We start from the raw sequence: 13,687 nt of genomic DNA on the forward strand, positions 1-13,687 counted from the left end.
CTGGGAGTGTGTGATGGGACAGTGTGGAGGGAGATTCACTCTGTGTCTCACCCTGAGAGTGTGTGTTGGGACAATTTGGAGGGAGATTCACTCTGTGTCTGACACCGGGAGTGTGTAATGGGACACTGTGGAGGAAAATTCACTCTCTGTCTGACCCTGGGAGTGTGTGATGGGACGGTGTGGAGGGAGACTCATTCTGTGTCTCACCCTGGGAGTGTGTGATGCGACACTGTGGAGGGAGATTCACTCTGTGTCTGCAAACGTGAGTGTGTGATGGGACAGGGTGGAGGGAGATTCACTCTGTGTCTGACCCCGGGAACCTGTGACGGGACAGTGGGGAGGGAGATTCACTCTGTGTCTGACCCTGGGAGTGTGTGATGGGACAGTGTGGAGGGAGATTGACTCTGTATCTCACCCTGGGAATGTGTGATGGGACGTGGTGGAGGTAGATTCACTCAGTGTCTCACCCTGGGAGTGTGTGATGGGACAGTGTGGAGGGAGATTCACTCTGTGTCTCACCCTGGGAGTGTGTGATGGGACAGTGTGGAGGGAGATTCACTCTGTGTCTGACACCGGGAGTGTGTGATGGGACAGTGTGGAGGAAGATTCACTCCGTGTCTGATCCCGGGAGTGTCTGATGGGACAGTGTGGAGGGAAATTCACTCTCTATCTGACCCTGGGAGTGTGTGATGGGACGGTGTGGAGGGAGATTCACTCTGTGTCTGACCCCAGTAGTGTGTGATGGGACAGTGTGTACCGAGTTTCACTCTTTGTCTGACCTTGGGAGTGTGTGATGGGACGGTGTGGAGGGAGACTCACTCTGTGTCTGATCCTGGGAGTGTGTGATGCGACGGTGTGGAGGGAGATTCACTCTCTGTCTGACCCTGGGAGTGTGTGATGGGACAGTGTGGAGGGAGATTCACTCTATCTCTGACCCCGGTAGTGTGTGATTGGACAGTGTGGAGGAGATTCACTCTGTGTCTGACCCCGTGAGTGCGTAATGGGACGGGGTGGAGGGAGATTCCCTCTGTGTCTGTCCCTGGTAGTGTGTGATGGGACAGTGTGGAGGGAGATATATTCTGTGTCTGACTCTGGGAGTGTGTGATAGGACAGTGTGGAGGGAGATTCACTCTGTGTCTGACCCCAGTAGTGTGTGATGGGACAGTGTGGACGGAGATTCACTCTTTGTCTGACCTTGGGAGTGTGTGATGGGTCGGTGTGGAGGGAGACTCACTCTTTGTCTGATCCTGGGAGTGTGTGATGCGACGGTGTGGAGGGAGATTCACTCTCTGTCTGACCCTGGGAGTGTGTGATGGGACAGTGTGGAGGGAGATTCACTCTGTCTCTGACCCTGAAGAGTGCGATGGGACATTGTGGAGGGAGACTCACTCTGTGTATGACCCCGGGAATGTGTGACGGGACAGTGTGTAGGGAGATTCTCTCTGTGTCTGATCCTAGAAGTGTGTGATGGGACAGGGTGGAGGGAGATTCACTCTGTGTCTGACCCCGGGAACCTGTGACGGGACAGTGGGGAGGGAGATTCACTCTGTGTCTGACCCTGGGAGTGTGTGATGGGACAGTGTGTAGGGAGATTGACTCTGTATCTCACCCTGGGAACGTGTGATGGGACGTGGTGGAGGTAGATTCACTCTGTGTCTGACACTGGGACTGTGTGATGGGACAGTGTGGAGGGAGATTCACTCTGTGTCTGACACTGGGAGTGTGTGATGGGACAGTGTGGATGTAGATTCACTCTGTGTCTGACACTGGGAGTGTGTGATGGGACAGTGTGGAGGGAGATTCACTCTGTGTCTCACCCTGGGAGTGTGTGTTGGGACAATTTGGAGGGAGATTCACTCTGTGTCTGACACCGGGAGTGTGAAATGGGACACTGTGGAGGGAAATTCACTCTCTGTCTGACCCTGGGAGTGTGTGATGGGACGGTGTGGAGGGAGACTCATTCTGTGTCTCACCCTGGGAGTGTCTGATGCGACAGTGTGGAGGGAGATTCACTCTGTGTCTGCAAACGTGAGTGTGTGATGGGACAGGGTGGAGGGAGATTCACTCTGTGTCTGACCCCGGGAACCTGTGACAGGACAGTGGGGAGGGAGATTCACTCTGTGTCTGACACTGGGAGTGTGTGATGGGACAGTGTGGATGTAGATTCACTCTGTGTCTGACTTCGGGAACCTGTGACGGGACAGTGGGGAGGGAGATTCAATCTGTGTCTGACCCCGGGAGTGTGTGATGGGACAGTGTGAAGGGAGATTGACTCTGTATCTCACCCTGGGAATGTGTGATGGGACGTGGTGGAGGTAGATTCACTCTGTGTCTGACACTGGGAGTGTGTAATGGGACAGTGTGGAGGGAGATTCACTCTGTGTCTGACACTGGGAGTGTGTGATGGGACAGTGTGGATGTAGATTCACTCAGTGTCTGACACTGGGAGTGTGTGATGGGACAGTGTGGAGGGAGATTCACTCTGTGTCTCACCCTGGGAGAGTGTGTTGGGACAATTTGGAGGGAGATTCACTCTGTGTCTGACACCGGGAGTGTGTGATGGGACAGTGTGGAGGAAGATTCACTCCGTGTCTGATCCCGGGAGTGTCTGATGGGACAGTGTGGAGGGAAATTCACTCTCTGTCTGACCCTGGGAGTGTGTGTTGGGACGGTGTGGAGGGAGACTCATTCTGTGTCTCACCCTGGGAGTGTGTGATGCGACACTGTGGAGGGAGATTCACTCTGTGTCTGACCTTGGGAGTGTGTGATGGGACAGTATGCAGGGAGATCCACTCTGTGTCTGACCCCGGGAGTGTGTGATAGGACGGGGTGGAGGGAGATTCACTCTGTGTCTGACCCTGGGAGTGTGTGATGGGACGGGGTGGAGGGAGATTCACTCTGTGTCTGTCCCTGGGAGTGTGTGATGGGATGGTGTGGAGGGAGATTCACTCTGTGTCTGACCCCGGTTGTGTGTGATGGGACAGTGTGGACAGAGATTCACTCTTTGTCTGATACGCGGAGTGTGTGATGGGACAGTGTGAAGGGAGATTCACTCTGTGTCTCACTCTGGGAGTGTGTGATGGGACAGTATGGAAGGAGACTCATTCTGTGTCTCACCCTGGGAGTGTGTGATGGGACAGTGTGGGGGAGATTCACTCTGTATCTGACCCCGTGAGTGTGTAATGGGACGGGGTGGAGGGAGATTCCCTCTGTGTCTGTCCCTGGTAGTGTGTGATGGGACAGTGTGGAGGGAGATTTACTCTGTGTCTGACCCTGGGAGTGTGTGATGGGACAGTGTGGAGGGAGATTCACTGTGTGTGTGAGACACTGGGAATGTGTAATGGGACAGTGTGGAGGGAGATTCACTCTGTGTCTGACCCCAGTAGTGTGTGATGGGACAGTGTGGACGGAGATTCACTCTTTGTCTGACCTTGGGAGTGTGTGATGCGACGGTATGGAGGGAGATTCACTCTCTGTCTGACCCTGGGAGTGTGTGATGGGACAGTGTGGAGGGAGATTCACTCTGTCTCTGACCCTGAAGAGTGCGATGGGACATTGTGGAGGGAGACTCACTCTGTGTATGACCCCGGGAATGTGTGACGGGACAGTGTGTAGGGAGATTCTCTCTGTGTCTGATCCTAGAAGTGTGTGATGGGACAGGGTGGAGGGAGATTCACTCTGTGTCTGACCCCGGGAACCTGTGACGGGACAGTGGGGAGGGAGATTCACTCTGTGTCTGACCCTGGGAGTGTGTGATGGGACAGTGTGTAGGGAGATTGACTCTGTATCTCACCCTGGGAACGTGTGATGGGACGTGGTGGAGGTAGATTCACTCTGTGTCTGACACTGGGACTGTGTGATGGGACAGTGTGGAGGGAGATTCACTCTGTGTCTGACACTGGGAGTGTGTGATGGGACAGTGTGGATGTAGATTCACTCTGTGTCTGACACTGGGAGTGTGTGATGGGACAGTGTGGAGGGAGATTCACTCTGTGTCTCACCCTGGGAGTGTGTGTTGGGACAATTTGGAGGGAGATTCACTCTGTGTCTGACACCGGGAGTGTGAAATGGGACACTGTGGAGGGAAATTCACTCTCTGTCTGACCCTGGGAGTGTGTGATGGGACGGTGTGGAGGGAGACTCATTCTGTGTCTCACCCTGGGAGTGTCTGATGCGACAGTGTGGAGGGAGATTCACTCTGTGTCTGCAAACGTGAGTGTGTGATGGGACAGGGTGGAGGGAGATTCACTCTGTGTCTGACCCCGGGAACCTGTGACAGGACAGTGGGGAGGGAGATTCACTCTGTGTCTGACACTGGGAGTGTGTGATGGGACAGTGTGGATGTAGATTCACTCTGTGTCTGACTTCGGGAACCTGTGACGGGACAGTGGGGAGGGAGATTCAATCTGTGTCTGACCCCGGGAGTGTGTGATGGGACAGTGTGAAGGGAGATTGACTCTGTATCTCACCCTGGGAATGTGTGATGGGACGTGGTGGAGGTAGATTCACTCTGTGTCTGACACTGGGAGTGTGTGATGGGACAGTGTGGAGGGAGATTCACTCTGTGTCTGACACTGGGAGTGTGTGATGGGACAGTGTGGATGTAGATTCACTCAGTGTCTGACACTGGGAGTGTGTGATGGGACAGTGTGGAGGGAGATTCACTCTGTGTCTCACCCTGGGAGAGTGTGTTGGGACAATTTGGAGGGAGATTCACTCTGTGTCTGACACCGGGAGTGTGTGATGGGACAGTGTGGAGGAAGATTCACTCCGTGTCTGATCCCGGGAGTGTCTGATGGGACAGTGTGGAGGGAAATTCACTCTCTGTCTGACCCTGGGAGTGTGTGTTGGGACGGTGTGGAGGGAGACTCATTCTGTGTCTCACCCTGGGAGTGTGTGATGCGACACTGTGGAGGGAGATTCACTCTGTGTCTGACCTTGGGAGTGTGTGATGGGACAGTATGCAGGGAGATCCACTCTGTGTCTGACCCCGGGAGTGTGTGATAGGACGGGGTGGAGGGAGATTCACTCTGTGTCTGACCCTGGGAGTGTGTGATGGGACGGGGTGGAGGGAGATTCACTCTGTGTCTGTCCCTGGGAGTGTGTGATGGGATGGTGTGGAGGGAGATTCACTCTGTGTCTGACCCCGGTTGTGTGTGATGGGACAGTGTGGACAGAGATTCACTCTTTGTCTGATACGCGGAGTGTGTGATGGGACAGTGTGAAGGGAGATTCACTCTGTGTCTCACTCTGGGAGTGTGTGATGGGACAGTATGGAAGGAGACTCATTCTGTGTCTCACCCTGGGAGTGTGTGATGGGACAGTGTGGGGGAGATTCACTCTGTATCTGACCCCGTGAGTGTGTAATGGGACGGGGTGGAGGGAGATTCCCTCTGTGTCTGTCCCTGGTAGTGTGTGATGGGACAGTGTGGAGGGAGATTTACTCTGTGTCTGACCCTGGGAGTGTGTGATGGGACAGTGTGGAGGGAGATTCACTGTGTGTGTGAGACACTGGGAATGTGTAATGGGACAGTGTGGAGGGAGATTCACTCTGTGTCTGACCCCAGTAGTGTGTGATGGGACAGTGTGGACGGAGATTCACTCTTTGTCTGACCTTGGGAGTGTGTGATGCGACGGTATGGAGGGAGACTCACTCTGTGTCTGATCCTGGTAGTGTGTGATGGGACAGTGTGGAGGGAGATTTACTCTGTGTCTGACCCTGGGAGTGTGTGATGGGACAGTGTGGAGGGAGATTCACTGTGTGTCTGACCCCAGTAGTGTGTGATGGGACAGTGTGAATGGAGATTCACTCTTTGTCTGACCCTTGAAATGTGCGATGGGATGGTGTGGACGGAGATTCACTCTTTGTCTGATACTGGGAGTGTGTGATGGGACGGTATGGAGGGAGACTCACTCTGTGTCTGATCCTGGGAGTGTGTGATGCGACGGTGTGGAGGGATATTCATTCTCTGTCTGACCCCGGTAGTGTGTGATTGGACAGTGTGGAGGGAGATTGACTCTGTCTCTGACCCCGGTAGTGTGTGATGGGACAGTGTGAACGGAGATTCACTCTTTGTCTGACCCTTGAAGTGTGCGATGGGATGGTGTGGACGGAGATTCACTCTTTGTCTGATACTGGGAGTCTGTGATGGGACGGTGTGGAGGGAGATTCACTCTGTGTCTGACCCCGGTTGTGTGTGATGGGACAGTGTGGACGGAGATTCACTCAGTGTCTCACCCTGGGAGTGTGTGTTGGGACAATTTGGAGGGAGATTCACTCTGTGTCTCACCCTGGGAGTGTGTGATGGGACAGTGTGGAGGGAGATTCACTGTGTGTCTGACCCCAGTAGTGTGTGATGGGACAGTGTGGAGGGAGATTCACTCTGTGTCTGACCCTGGGAGTGTGTGATGGGACAGTGTGGAGGGAGATTCACTGTGTGTCTGACCCCAGTAGTGTGTGATGGGACAGTGTGGACGGAGATTCACTCTGTGTCTGATACTGGGAGTCTGTGATGGGACAGTGTGGAGGGAGATTCACTCTGTGTCTGATACTGGGAGTCTGTGATGGGACGGTGTGGAGGGAGATTCACTCTGTGTCTGACCCCGGTTGTGTGTGATGGGACAGTGTGGACGGAGATTCACTCAGTGTCTCACCCTGGGAGTGTGTGTTGGGACAATTTGGAGGGAGATTCACTCTGTGTCTCACTCTGGGAGTGTGTGATGGGACAGTATGGAAGGAGATTCACTCTGTGTCTCACCCTGGGAGTGTGTGATGGGACAGTGTGGAGGGAGATTCACTCTGTATCTGACCCTGGGAGTGCGTAATGGGACGGGGTGGAGGGAGATTCCCTCTGTGTCTGTCCCTGGTAGTGTGTGATGGGACAGTGTGGAGGGAGATTCACTGTGTGTGTGAGACATCGGGAATGTGTAATGGGACAGTGTGGAGGGAGATTCAATCTGTGTCTGACCCCAGTAGTGTGTGATGGGACAGTGTGGACGGAGATTCACTCTTTGTCTGACCTTGGGAGTGTTGATGGGACGGTGTGGAGGGAGATTCACTCTCTGTCTGACCCCGGTAGTGTGTGATTGGACAGTGTGGAGGGAGATTGACTCTGTGTCTGACCCCGTGAGTGTGTAATGGGATGGGGTGGAGGGAGATTCCCTCTGTGTCTGTCCCTGGTAGTGTGTGATGGGACAGTGTGGAGGGAGATTTACTCTGTGTCTGACCCTGGGAGTGTGTGATGGGACAGTGTGGAGGGAGATTCACTGTGTGTCTGACCCCAGTAGTGTGTGATGGGACAGTGTGAACGGAGATTCACTCTTTGTCTGACCCTTGAAGTGTGCGATGGGATGGTGTGGAGGGAGACTCACTCTGTGTATGACCCCAGGAGTGTGTGACGGGACAGTGTGGAGGGAGACTGACTCTGTATCTCACCCTGGGAATGTGTGATGAGACGTGGTGGAGGTAGATTCACTCTGTGTCTGACACTGGGAGTGTGTGATGGGACAGTGTGGAGGGAGATTCACTCTGTGTCTGACACTGGGAGTGTGTGATGGGACAGTGTGGAGGGAGATTCACTCTGTGTCTGACACCGGGAGTGTGTGATGTGACAGTGTGGAGGAAGATTCACTCCGTGTCTGATCCCGGGAGTGTCTGATAGGACAGTGTGGAGGGAGCTTTACTCTGTGTCTGACCCCGTGAGTGTGTAATGGGACGGGGTGGAGGGAGATATATTCTGTGTCTGAGCCTGGGAGTGTGTGATAGGACAGTGTGGAGGGAGATTTACTCTGTGTCTGACCCTGGGAGTGTGTGATGGGACAGTGTGGAGGGAGATTCACTGTGTGTCTGACCCCAGTAGTGTGTGATGGGACAGTGTGAACGGAGATTCACTCTTTGTCTGACCCTTGAAGTGTGCGATGGGATGGTGTGGAGGGAGACTCACTCTGTGTATGACCCCAGGAGTGTGTGACGGGACAGTGTGGAGGGAGACTGACTCTGTATCTCACCCTGGGAATGTGTGATGAGACGTGGTGGAGGTAGATTCACTCTGTGTCTGACACTGGGAGTGTGTGATGGGACAGTGTGGAGGGAGATTCACTCTGTGTCTGACACTGGGAGTGTGTGATGGGACAGTGTGGAGGGAGATTCACTCTGTGTCTGACACCGGGAGTGTGTGATGTGACAGTGTGGAGGAAGATTCACTCCGTGTCTGATCCCGGGAGTGTCTGATAGGACAGTGTGGAGGGAGCTTCACTCTGTGTCTGACCCCGTGAGTGTGTAATGGGACGGGGTGGAGGGAGATATATTCTGTGTCTGAGCCTGGGAGTGTGTGATAGGACAGTGTGGAGGGAGATTCACTGTGTGTGTGAGACACTGGGAATGTGTATTGGGACAGTGTGGAGGGAGATTCACTCTGTGTCTGACCCCAGTAGTGTGTGATGGGACAGTGTGGACGGAGATTCACTCTGTGTCTCACCCTGGGAGTGTGTGATGGGACAGTGTGGAGGGAGATTCACTCTGTGTCTCACCCTGGGACTGTGTGATGGGACAGTGTGGAGGGAGTTTCACTCTGTGTCTCACCCTGGGAGTGTGTGTTGGGACAATTTGGAGGGAGATTCACTCTGTGTCTGACACCGGGAGTGTGTGATGGGACAGTGTGGAGGAAGATTCACTCCGTGTCTGATCCCGGGAGTGTCTGATGGGACAGTGTGGAGGGAAATTCACTCTCTATCTGACCCTGGGAGTGTGTGATGGGACGGTGTGGAGGGAGATTCACTCTGTGTCTGACCCCAGTAGTGTGTGATGGGACAGTGTGTACCGAGATTCACTCTTTGTCTGACCTTGGGAGTGTGTGATGGGATGGTGTGGAGGGAGACTCACTCTGTGTCTGATCCTGGGAGTGTGTGATGCGACGGTGTGGAGGGAGATTCACTCTCTGTCTGACCCTGGGAGTGTGTGATGGGACAGTGTGGAGGGAGATTCACTCTATCTCTGACCCCGGTAGTGTGTGATTGGACAGTGTGGAGGAGATTCACTCTGTGTCTGACCCCGTGAGTGCGTAATGGGACGGGGTGGAGGGAGATTCCCTCTGTGTCTGTCCCTGGTAGTGTGTGATGGGACAGTGTGGAGGGAGATATATTCTGTGTCTGACTCTGGGAGTGTGTGATAGGACAGTGTGGAGGGAGATTCACTCTGTGTCTGACCCCAGTAGTGTGTGATGCGACGATGTGGAGGGAGATTCACTCTCTGTCTGACCCTGGGAGTGTGTGATGGGACAGTGTGGAGGGAGATTCACTCTGTCTCTGACCCTGAAGAGTGCGATGGGACATTGTGGAGGGAGACTCACTCTGTGTATGACCCCGGGAATGTGTGACGGGACAGTGTGTAGGGAGATTCTCTCTGTGTCTGATCCTAGAAGTGTGTGATGGGACAGGGTGGAGGGAGATTCACTCTGTGTCTGACCCCGGGAACCTGTGACGGGACAGTGGGGAGGGAGATTCACTCTGTGTCTGACCCTGGGAGTGTGTGATGGGACAGTGTGGAGGGAGATTGACTCTGTATCTCACCCTGGGAATGTGTGATGGGACGTGGTGGAGGTAGATTCACTCAGTGTCTCACCCTGGGAGTGTGTGTTGGGACAATTTGGAGGGAGATTCACTCTGTGTCTCACTCTGGGAGTGTGTGATGGGACAGTATGGAAGGAGATTCACTCTGTGTCTCACCCTGGGAGTGTGTGATGGGACAGTGTGGAGGGAGATTCACTCTGTATCTGATCCCGTGAGTGTGAAATGGGACGGGGTGGAGGGAGATTCCCTCTGTGTCTGTCCCTGGGAGTGTGTGATAGGACAGTGTGGAGGGAGATTCACTGTGTGTGTGAGACACTGGGAATGTGTAATGGGACAGTGTGGAGGGAGATTCAATCTGTGTCTGACCCCAGTAGTGTGTGATGGGACAGTGTGGACGGAGATTCACTCTTTGTCTGACCTTGGGAGTGTGTGATGGGACAGTGTGGAGGGAGATTCCCTCTGTGTCTGTCCCTGGTAGTGTGTGATGGGACAGTGTGGAGGGAGATTTACTCTGTGTCTGACCCTGGGAGTGTGTGATGGGACAGTGTGGAGGGAGATTCACTGTGTGTCTGACCCCAGTAGTGTGTGATGGGACAGTGTGAACGGAGATTCACTCTTTGTCTGACCCTTGAAGTGTGCGATGGGATGGTGTGGAGGGAGACTCACTCTGTGTCTGACCCCGGGAGTGTGTGATGGGACAGTGTGGAGGGAGACTGACTCTGTATCTCACCCTGGGAATGTGTGATGGGACGTGGTGGAGGTAGATTCACTCTGTGTCTGACACTGGGAGTGTGTGATGGGACAGTGTGGAGGGAGATTCACTCTGTGTCTGACACTGGGAGTGTGTGATGGGACAGTGTGGATGTAGATTCACTCAGTGTCTGACACTGGGAGTGTGTGATGGGACAGTGTGGAGGGAGATTCACTCTGTGTCTCACCCTGGGAGAGTGTGTTGGGACAATTTGGAGGGAGATTCACTCTGTGTCTGACACCGGGAGTGTGTGATGGGACAGTGTGGAGGAAGATTCACTCCGTGTCTGATCCCGGGAGTGTCTGATGGGACAGTGTGGAGGGAAATTCACTCTCTGTCTGACCCTGGGAGTGTGTGTTGGGACGGTGTGGAGGGAGACTCATTCTGTGTCTCACCCTGGGAGTGTGTGATGCGACACTGTGGAGGGAGATTCACTCTGTGTCTGACCTTGGGAGTGTGTGATGGGACAGTATGCAGGGAGATCCACTCTGTGTCTGACCCCGGGAGTGTGTGATAGGACGGGGTGGAGGGAGATTCACTCTGTGTCTGACCCTGGGAGTGTGTGATGGGACGGGGTGGAGGGAGATTCACTCTGTGTCTGTCCCTGGGAGTGTGTGATGGGATGGTGTGGAGGGAGATTCACTCTGTGTCTGACCCCGGTTGTGTGTGATGGGACAGTGTGGACAGAGATTCACTCTTTGTCTGATACGCGGAGTGTGTGATGGGACAGTGTGAAGGGAGATTCACTCTGTGTCTCACTCTGGGAGTGTGTGATGGGACAGTATGGAAGGAGACTCATTCTGTGTCTCACCCTGGGAGTGTGTGATGGGACAGTGTGGGGGAGATTCACTCTGTATCTGACCCCGTGAGTGTGTAATGGGACGGGGTGGAGGGAGATTCCCTCTGTGTCTGTCCCTGGTAGTGTGTGATGGGACAGTGTGGAGGGAGATTTACTCTGTGTCTGACCCTGGGAGTGTGTGATGGGACAGTGTGGAGGGAGATTCACTGTGTGTGTGAGACACTGGGAATGTGTAATGGGACAGTGTGGAGGGAGATTCACTCTGTGTCTGACCCCAGTAGTGTGTGATGGGACAGTGTGGACGGAGATTCACTCTTTGTCTGACCTTGGGAGTGTGTGATGCGACGGTATGGAGGGAGACTCACTCTGTGTCTGATCCTGGTAGTGTGTGATGGGACAGTGTGGAGGGAGATTTACTCTGTGTCTGACCCTGGGAGTGTGTGATGGGACAGTGTGGAGGGAGATTCACTGTGTGTCTGACCCCAGTAGTGTGTGATGGGACAGTGTGAATGGAGATTCACTCTTTGTCTGACCCTTGAAATGTGCGATGGGATGGTGTGGACGGAGATTCACTCTTTGTCTGATACTGGGAGTGTGTGATGGGACGGTATGGAGGGAGACTCACTCTGTGTCTGATCCTGGGAGTGTGTGATGCGACGGTGTGGAGGGATATTCATTCTCTGTCTGACCCCGGTAGTGTGTGATTGGACAGTGTGGAGGGAGATTGACTCTGTCTCTGACCCCGGTAGTGTGTGATGGGACAGTGTGAACGGAGATTCACTCTTTGTCTGACCCTTGAAGTGTGCGATGGGATGGTGTGGACGGAGATTCACTCTTTGTCTGATACTGGGAGTCTGTGATGGGACGGTGTGGAGGGAGATTCACTCTGTGTCTGACCCCGGTTGTGTGTGATGGGACAGTGTGGACGGAGATTCACTCAGTGTCTCACCCTGGGAGTGTGTGTTGGGACAATTTGGAGGGAGATTCACTCTGTGTCTCACCCTGGGAGTGTGTGATGGGACAGTGTGGAGGGAGATTCACTGTGTGTCTGACCCCAGTAGTGTGTGATGGGACAGTGTGGAGGGAGATTCACTCTGTGTCTGACCCTGGGAGTGTGTGATGGGACAGTGTGGAGGGAGATTCACTGTGTGTCTGACCCCAGTAGTGTGTGATGGGACAGTGTGGACGGAGATTCACTCTGTGTCTGATACTGGGAGTCTGTGATGGGACAGTGTGGAGGGAGATTCACTCTGTGTCTGATACTGGGAGTCTGTGATGGGACGGTGTGGAGGGAGATTCACTCTGTGTCTGACCCCGGTTGTGTGTGATGGGACAGTGTGGACGGAGATTCACTCAGTGTCTCACCCTGGGAGTGTGTGTTGGGACAATTTGGAGGGAGATTCACTCTGTGTCTCACTCTGGGAGTGTGTGATGGGACAGTATGGAAGGAGATTCACTCTGTGTCTCACCCTGGGAGTGTGTGATGGGACAGTGTGGAGGGAGATTCACTCTGTATCTGACCCTGGGAGTGCGTAATGGGACGGGGTGGAGGGAGATTCCCTCTGTGTCTGTCCCTGGTAGTGTGTGATGGGACAGTGTGGAGGGAGATTCACTGTGTGTGTGAGACATCGGGAATGTGTAATGGGACAGTGTGGAGGGAGATTCAATCTGTGTCTGACCCCAGTAGTGTGTGATGGGACAGTGTGGACGGAGATTCACTCTTTGTCTGACCTTGGGAGTGTTGATGGGACGGTGTGGAGGGAGATTCACTCTCTGTCTGACCCCGGTAGTGTGTGATTGGACAGTGTGGAGGGAGATTGACTCTGTGTCTGACCCCGTGAGTGTGTAATGGGATGGGGTGGAGGGAGATTCCCTCTGTGTCTGTCCCTGGTAGTGTGTGATGGGACAGTGTGGAGGGAGATTTACTCTGTGTCTGACCCTGGGAGTGTGTGATGGGACAGTGTGGAGGGAGATTCACTGTGTGTCTGACCCCAGTAGTGTGTGATGGGACAGTGTGAACGGAGATTCACTCTTTGTCTGACCCTTGAAGTGTGCGATGGGATGGTGTGGAGGGAGACTCACTCTGTGTATGACCCCAGGAGTGTGTGACGGGACAGTGTGGAGGGAGACTGACTCTGTATCTCACCCTGGGAATGTGTGATGAGACGTGGTGGAGGTAGATTCACTCTGTGTCTGACACTGGGAGTGTGTGATGGGACAGTGTGGAGGGAGATTCACTCTGTGTCTGACACTGGGAGTGTGTGATGGGACAGTGTGGAGGGAGATTCACTCTGTGTCTGACACCGGGAGTGTGTGATGTGACAGTGTGGAGGAAGATTCACTCCGTGTCTGATCCCGGGAGTGTCTGATAGGACAGTGTGGAGGGAGCTTTACTCTGTGTCTGACCCCGTGAGTGTGTAATGGGACGGGGTGGAGGGAGATATATTCTGTGTCTGAGCCTGGGAGTGTGTGATAGGACAGTGTGGAGGGAGATTTACTCTGTGTCTGACCCTGGGAGTGTGTGATGGGACAGTGTGGAGGGAGATTCACTGTGTGTCTGACCCCAGTAG

At 54.0% G+C, this 13,687-nt stretch overlaps 1 protein-coding gene across 2 annotated transcripts in view; it reads right to left on the reverse strand.

The window, feature by feature from the left end:
• Positions 1-13,687, reverse strand: part of arhgap9 (Rho GTPase activating protein 9) — a 174,169-nt gene that overhangs the window by 21,185 nt on the left and 139,297 nt on the right. The window lies entirely within an intron of this gene.

Source organism: Hemitrygon akajei, chromosome 18 (assembly GCF_048418815.1).
Source record: "Hemitrygon akajei chromosome 18, sHemAka1.3, whole genome shotgun sequence".
In the NCBI taxonomy this organism is placed as follows: Eukaryota; Metazoa; Chordata; class Chondrichthyes; order Myliobatiformes; family Dasyatidae; genus Hemitrygon; species Hemitrygon akajei.